General features: G+C 33.6%; 1 long non-coding RNA gene across 1 annotated transcript; it reads left to right on the top strand.

The window, feature by feature from the left end:
- The first annotated feature begins 5,877 nt into the window (after window positions 1-5,877).
- LOC308683863 lies at window positions 5,878-7,495 on the top strand. Its single transcript, XR_014029296.1, has 3 exons — window positions 5,878-5,947; window positions 7,115-7,283; window positions 7,368-7,495. It is a non-coding gene; the product is annotated as an uncharacterized lncRNA (long non-coding RNA).
- Window positions 7,496-8,838: the final 1,343 nt, after the last annotated feature.

Raw genomic sequence — 8,838 nt, 5'->3', positions numbered from 1 at the left:
ATTGTGTTATTATACATTTATTACAGTGTAATAATACATTGTGTTATTATACATTTATTACAGTGTAATAATACATTGTGTTATTATACCTTTATTACAGTGTAATAATACATTGTGTTATTATACATTTATTACAGTGTAATAATACATTGTGTTATTATACCTTTATTACAGTGTATTAATAAATTGTGTTATTATACATTTCTTACAGTGCAATAATACATTGTGTTATTATACATTTATTACATTGTAATAATACATTGTGTTATTATACATTTATTACAGTGTAATAATACATTGTGTTATTATACATTTATTACAGTGTAATAATACATTGTGTTGTTATACCTTTATTACAATGTAATAATACATTGTGTTATTATACATTTATTACAGTGTAATAACACATTGTGTTGTTATACCTTTATTACAGTGTAATAATACATTGTGTTATTATACCTTTATTACAGTGTAATAATACATTGTGTTATTATACATTTATTACAGTGTAATAATACATTGTGTTGTTATACCTTTATTACAGTGTAATAATACATTGTCTTATAATACCTTTATTACAGTGTAATAATACATTGTGTTATTATACCTTTATTACAGTGTAATAATACATTGTCTTATAATACCTTTATTACAGTGTAATAATACATTGTGTTATTATACATTTATTACAGTGTAATAATACATTCTTATTATACATTTATTACAGTGTAATAATACATTCTTATTATATATTTATTACAGTCCCATAATACATTGTGTAATTCTACCTTTTTACAGTTCCATAATACATTGTGAAATTATACCTTTATTACAGTGTAATAATACATTGTGCTATTATACCTTTATTACAGTATAATAATACATTGTGAAATTATACCTTTATTAAAGTGTAATAATACATTCTTATTATACCTTTATTACCGTATAATAATACATTGTGAAATTATACCTTTATTAAAGTGTAATAATACATTCTTATTATACATTTATTACAGTCCCATAATACATTGTGTAATTATACCTTTATTACAGTGAAATAATACACTGTGTTATTATACCTTTATTACAGTGTAATAATACATTGTCATATAATACCTTTATTACAGTGTAATAATACATTGTGTTATTATACATTTATTACAATGTAATAATACATTGTGTTATTATACCTTTATTACAGTGTAATGATACATTGTGTTATTATACATTTATTACAGTGTAATAATACATTGTGTTATTATACATTTATTACAGTGTAATAATACATTGTGGTATTATACCTTTATTAAAGTGTAATGATACATTGTCTTATTATATATTTATTACACTGTAAAAATACATTGTGTTATTATACATTTATTACAATGTAATAATACATTGTGTTATTATACATTTATTACAGTGTAACAATACATTCTTATTATACATTTATTGCAGTCCCATAATACATTATGTAATTCTACCTTTTTACAGTGCCATAATACATTGTGTAATGTACCTTTATTACAGTGTAATAATACATTGTGTAATTATACCTTTATTACAGTGTAATAATACATTGTGTAATTATACCTTTATTACAGTGTTATAATACATTGTGTTATTATACCTTTATTGCAGTGTAATATACACTGTGTTATTATACCTTTATTACAGTGTAATAATACATTGTGTTATTATACATTTATTACAGTGTAATAATATATTCTTATTATACATTTATTACAGTGTAATAATACATTCTTATTATACATTTATTACAGTCCCATAATACATTGTGAAATTATACCTTTATTACAGTGTAATAATACATTGTGTAATTATACATTTATTACAATGTAATAATACATTGTGAAATTATACTTTTATTAAAATATAATTCTTTGTGAAATTATACCTTTGTTACAATGTAATAATACATTGTGTAATTATACATTTATTACAATGTAATAATACATTGTGAAATTATACTTTTATTAAAATATAATTCTTTGTGAAATTATACCTTTGTTACAGTGTAATAATATATTGTGCTATTATACCTTTATTGCAGTATAATAATACATTGTGTTATTATACATTTATTACAATGTAATACATTGTGAAATTCTACTTTTATTAAAATATAATAATTCATTGTGAAATTATACCTTTATTATAGTGTAATAATACACTATGCTATTATACCTTTATTACAGTGTAATAACACATTGTGGTATTATATTACAGTCCCATAATACATTGTGAAATTATACCTTTATTACAGTGTAATAATACACTGGGCTATTATTATAATAATAATTGTGGTATTATACCTTTATTACAGCGTAATAATACATTATGTTATTATTCATTTATTACTATGTAATAATACATTGTGTTATTATACCTTTATTACAGTGTAATGATACATTGTGTTATTATACATTTATTACAGTGTAATAATACATTGTGTTATTATACATTTATTACAATTTAATAATACATTGTGGTATTATACCTTTATTACAGTGTAATAATACATTGTGTTATTATACATTTATTACAGTGTAATAATACATTGTGTTATTATACCTTTATTACAGTGTAATAATACATTGTGTTATTATACATTTATTACATTGTAATAATACATTGTGGTATTATACCTTTATTACAGTGTAATGATACATTGTCTTATTATATATTTATTACACTGTAAAAATACATTGTGTTATTATATATTTATTACAATGTAATAATACATTGTGTTATTATACATTTATTACAGTGTAACAATACATTCTTATTATACATTTATTGCAGTCCCATAATACATTATGTAATTCTACCTTTTTACAGTGCCATAATACATTGTGTTATTATACCTTTATGACAATGAAATACATTGTGCTATTATACATTTATCACAGTGTAATAATACATTGTGTAATTATACCTTTATTACAGTGTAATAATACACTGTGCTATTATACCTTTATTACAGTGTAATAATACATTGTGTTATTATACCTTTATTGCAGTGTAAGAGTACATTATGTTATTATTCATTTATTACTATGTAATAATACATTGTGTTATTATACCTTTATTACAGTGTAATAATACATTTTTATTATACCTTTATTACAGTCCCATAATACACTGTGCTATTATACCTTTATTACAGTGTAATAATACATTGTGAAATTATATTTTTATTACAATACACTGTGTTATTATACCTTGAAATTATACCTTTATTATAATGTAATAATACATTGTGTTATTATAACTTTAATACAATGTAATAATACATGTGTAATTATACCTTTATTACAATGTAAAATACATGTGTAATTATACCTTTATTACAGTGTTATTATACCTTTATTACAGTGTAATAATACATTGTGCAAGTATACCTTTATTACAGTGTTTTAAATACATTTATTTCAGTGTAATAATGCATTGTGTAATTATAGCTTTATTACAGTGTAATAATACATTGTGTACTTATACCTTCGTTACAGTGTAATAATATATTGTGTTATTATTAGTGCTGTCAAAGTTAGCGCGTTAATAACGCGTTAACGCAAAATCATATTAACGGCACAAATTTTTTTAACGGCTGATCAACGCAGCGCATATTTTCTGTTTGACCCGTGACCCAACCCCTAGTTGAAGAAATGGAGATACACAGTCTTGCCAATTTAGCGACATTGCAGACCCCTTTAGCCATTTGTTCCCTTCAAAAAAGCGCCCAAACCTTAGTTTCTGAGAATCGCCGGTACTGCTCTCCCAGCACACACGCGCACCTCTCTCTCTCTCTCTCTCTCTTTAATTCAGTTAAACACAGATATTATTTTGCTTCTCTAATTTTACATGCAAGTATAGCCGAAATCACAACACAAATATTGTCTTTATCGTATTTGATTTCATCAGACGACGGCTCGATTATCAGGATTTTTGTGCAGATTAACGTCTTGGAAGGGAGAGCTGGTTATGTTTATTGGGTTGCATTTCAGTCACTATTTCATATTCATTCCGTTGTTTGACAAAAGAAACAGTAAAATATACCAATGAAAACAGTTTTATTCAGAATTTAGCTTCATTAAAATGGGCACAGAGACAGACAAACTAATGTAATAATAAATAATAAATGTACATTTAGCATTTTCAGAAGAGCTGCCCTGTCATGCAAAAATCTAAGCATGTTTGTGTTAGTAAATTGCTCAGTGCAAAGAAAGAGAATAATTAGAATCTGGTATTTCTTTGTTCTTTCTACATGTGTCTAATAGACATGAACAAGTTCTTTGAAAAACATCTATGACCTTTGAAACATGTCTTGTCTTCATGCTCTGTTGACTATGGTTTCAATAATAAACATACATTTGCATAAAGCATCCATATTTATCCATGCCCATGTTGATTTAGAGTATTACAAACTTGAAAAGTTTTTATTTAAGGTACATTTAGAACAAATAAAAAATGTGCAATGAATTGCGATCAATCGCGAGTTAACTCATAACAATCATGCGATTAATCGCTATTACATTTTTTTATCGATTGACAGCCCTAGTTATTATACCTTTATTACAATGTAATACATGTGTGTGTAAATGTGTAATGTGTAATTATACCTATATTACAGTGTAATATAAATGTGTAATTATACCTTTATTAAAGTGTGATAATACCTTTATTACAGTGAAATTATACATTGATCAAGACATTTCTCAACACATTAAGTAATTTTACGATGCGATAAGGGCTCCCCCTCCCTACAAAAGCCAGTTTAACCACTGGGTACAAAGGCAAGACAGAAGAGGTAGAAGAGGCCAAGATTGTTGACATGATTTTGATGAAATAAGGGCCAATATTGTGGACCATGTTCTAAAAACATGACCTTACAATGGCTGAGGCGGGTTGAAAGGTACAGCCGAATGTTGGGAGAACAACCGTGTCCTTGATCATTCAAACGTTTAGAGAAACCGAATGTAATCAGACAATATTCACTATACTGCATATGCAATGCTATATTACAGTAGTCCATGTTAATTTTACATTTGACACTTTATAGCGACATGTAGTAAACAAAAAAGTGCTAAACAAGGTTGAAAAACGTCAATGCAAGTGAATGTGAGAAAATAATTCTTTTCTGGTCCCGTTTGAATTGTGCTATGAATGTGAACATATGTTGTCTGTGAATTTTTTTATATAATTTTTCATGTTACGAGTTTGACAGTATATGATTCTTTGGCTAGCAGTTGTGGAAAAGACATAACGAGAAAGACTACATGTCGCCTATGTGACGTCACCCCATAACACATTTTCCCTCCACTTGTCAAATCACGGTGCTAATGCTGCGATAATCTATGGAGACAGATCGAGATGCCTGTGTGTTTTGTACCCAAAATGTCACCATTCAAACCCAATGGGCTGTTCTTTCTTCAGATTCCCGTCTGAAAGCTGCGAAGAGTTGTAGTCCACAAAGTGCTCTCACACAAAGTCTAACCGTATCAAACTTCTACCCACTAAATTGTAGCATTCTTCACACGAAAAATTATATTAAAAATTCACAGACAACATATGTTCACATTCATGGCAAAATTCAAACGGGACCAGAAAATATTTATTTTCTCACATTCACTTGCATTGACGATGTTTCAACCTAGTGGGGTTAGCGGAAGGGGCGGGACTTGCCAGCTCTATGAAGGTGAGAATGAGAATTCCCTGTTATTGGAGAATGAGGTCTCTGCAGAGCAACAAAAGGCGTTCCTCAATTTTGGGGCGTTTTCCAACTGGGTAGGCGTTTTACAACCTCTGTGCCTGGTTTGCTAAAACTTGAGTGGGCAATTCCTAATACTTGAATATGCTTTTCCCATCAGATATGAGTGAGAAAGCGGTGAAATGAGGAGAGAGATCACCTGTCCTGCATATGGATGTAAGTGGATTTTTGTAAATTCTCATTTTGTCTAAGTTAACGTTTTAATTAGTTTGTGTAAATTTGCTTGCAACATGATTAGGCAGAAAAAGCTCCAAGAGGTCTGCCATTTACAATCTATCGCTAACCATTAGCTGCTATTAGCTTTAACAAACATTCGCTAACTTTTTGGTGCATAAGTTTGTTACTTTAGTGTTGATAGTGGTAGTTTGCTTAATTTTTTCCTGTCGGCGTATTCTAATATATATAAAAAATTGTTAGCTTGTCAGACTAGAAAACAATAGTTGTAAACAAATGTTAATGGAATATTCTACCGAATAGGTGCCATTTATGTCCCCAGGACATTATGGCCCGGTTTCACAGACAGGGTTTAGCCTAAACCAGGATTAGTCCATAGTTCAAATAGGACATTTAAATATTTTTCATAAACATGCTTAGAAAAAAAAAACATTACTGGTGTTCATCTTGAGACAAAACAAAGGCACTGATATATTTTAAGATCAGTCAGTGCAAGTTTATTTCAGTTGGAACAGCTCAGACTTACATTTTAGTCTAGGACTAGGCTTTAAAATTGTTTGTGAAACCGGGGGGTATAGGTACTAATATGTACAAAAAAATAACTATAAATACATTTTAAGGAAAGTGTTGTGCACATTAATCTAACTGCAAATTTTATCTAATTAAAAAATTATTAAAAACTATAATATTTTGGATAAATTACGTTTTCATTCAGTCCAGAACACACTCCCTTCATATATGAAATGGTGTTTGAGTGTGAGGTGCGCTGTAAGAAAACAAGAAAAGCTCCACAGAAAAGCTGAAAAAGCATTGCTTGTTAAGTTTATTATTTTTAATATCAATTTTAATGTAATATTTATAATTTTTCTGTTATTTATATTATATCTCATAACCCATTATGTACCCCTAAACATAACCCTAACAAAAACCTCTGCAGACCACTAGATTTAAATAGAAACATGATTTGACCTTTTTTAGCAGTGAGATCAGCTCACTAGTCAATGTTCAACACTCTTCATTATATCAGTGCAGGCATTAATCAAACCTATATACTAACATAATGGATGAATGTTAAAAATATAAAATGATTATGTACAGAGGAGGAAACTTTTTTTTAAATTAAAATGGATGAATTTGTTGTCTATTCAGCACATCACAATTCAGCGGAGAGGACAAGAGCCTCAACCACAGCGCTACCTTGCAGATACTAATTTATTCACATGCCCCTTCTGCACATCTCAAATATGTAAGCCCAGACAGTATCATCAAATAGTGGCCCATATAGCTGGGCATAAAATAAGAGCAACTGAATATGGAGGTGAGTGTATATGCATATCCTATAAATGTGTATTAAACATTTTTTTTACGTCTACTAACATGGCTATTTTCAATTTTGCTTTAGATTATGTTATATACAGCTGTGGCCTTGGCTGTGGCCAAAAGGCCAAGCATTTTCACTGCTGTCATTGTCCACAGACCTACATAAATAAAGCTGCTATAAAAAGGCATCTTTGCAGTTTCCACCCGCTGCCCCCAGCAGCACCTGATCCACCACGAGTATCTCCTTCGCTGCCCCCAGCAGCACCTGATCCACCACGAGTAACTCCTTCTCTGCCCCCAGCAGCACCTGATCCACCACGAGTATCTCCTTCGCTGCCCCCAGCAGCACCTGATCCACCACGAGTATCTCCTTCGCTGCCCCCAGCAGCACCTGATCCACCACGAGTAACTCCTTCTCTGCCCCCAGCAGCACCTGATCCACCACGAGTATCTCCTTCGCTGCCCCCAGCAGCACCTGATCCACCACGAGTATCTCCTTCGCTGCCCCCAGCAGCACCTGATCCACCACGAGTATCTCCTTCGCTGCCCCCAGCAGCACCTGATCCACCACGAGTATCTCCTTCGCTGCCCCCAGCAGCACCTGATCCACCACGAGTATCTCCTTCGCTGCCCCCAGCAGCACCTGCCCCCAGCAGCACCTGATCCACCACGAGTATCTCCTTCGCTGCCCCCAGCAGCACCTGATCCACCACGAGTAACTCCTTCTCTGCCCCCAGCAGCACCTGATCCACCACGAGTATCTCCTTCGCTGCCCCCAGCAGCACCTGATCCACCACGAGTATCTCCTTCGCTGCCCCCAGCAGCACCTGATCCACCACGAGTATCTCCTTCGCTGCCCCCAGCAGCACCTGATCCACCACGAGTATCTCCTTCGCTGCCCCCAGCAGCACCTGATCCACCACGAGTATCTCCTTCTCTGCCCCCAGCAGCACCTGATCCACCACGAGTATCTCCTTCTCTGCCCCCAGCAGCACCTGATCCACCACGAGTATCTCCTTCGCTGCCCCCAGCAGCACCTGATCCACCACGAGTATCTCCTTCGCTGCCCCCAGCAGCACCTGATCCACCACGAGTATCTCCTTCGCTGCCCCCAGCAGCACCTGATCCACCACGAGTATCTCCTTCGCTGCCCCCAGCAGCACCTGATCCACCACGAGTATCTCCTTCGCTGCCCCCAGCAGCACCTGATCCACCACGAGTATCTCCTTCGCTGCCCCCAGCAGCACCTGATCCACCACGAGTATCTCCTTCGCTGCCCCCAGCAGCACCTGATCCACCACGAGTATCTCCTTCGCTGCCCCCAGCAGCACCTGATCCACCACGAGTATCTCCTTCGCTGCCCCCAGCAGCACCTGATCCACCACGAGTATCTCCTTCGCTGCCCCCAGCAGCACCTGATCCACCACGAGTATCTCCTTCGCTGCCCCCAGCAGCACCTGATCCACCACGAGTATCTCCTTCGCTGCCCCCAGCAGCACCTGATCCACCACGAGTATCTCCTTCGCTGCCCCCAGCAGCACCTGATCCACCAC

The sequence above is a fragment of the Scardinius erythrophthalmus genome (genome assembly GCF_964197995.2).
Source record: "Scardinius erythrophthalmus genome assembly, chromosome: 23".
In the NCBI taxonomy this organism is placed as follows: Eukaryota; Metazoa; Chordata; class Actinopteri; order Cypriniformes; family Leuciscidae; genus Scardinius; species Scardinius erythrophthalmus.
This window is presented reverse-complemented; position numbering and strand designations above follow the sequence as displayed.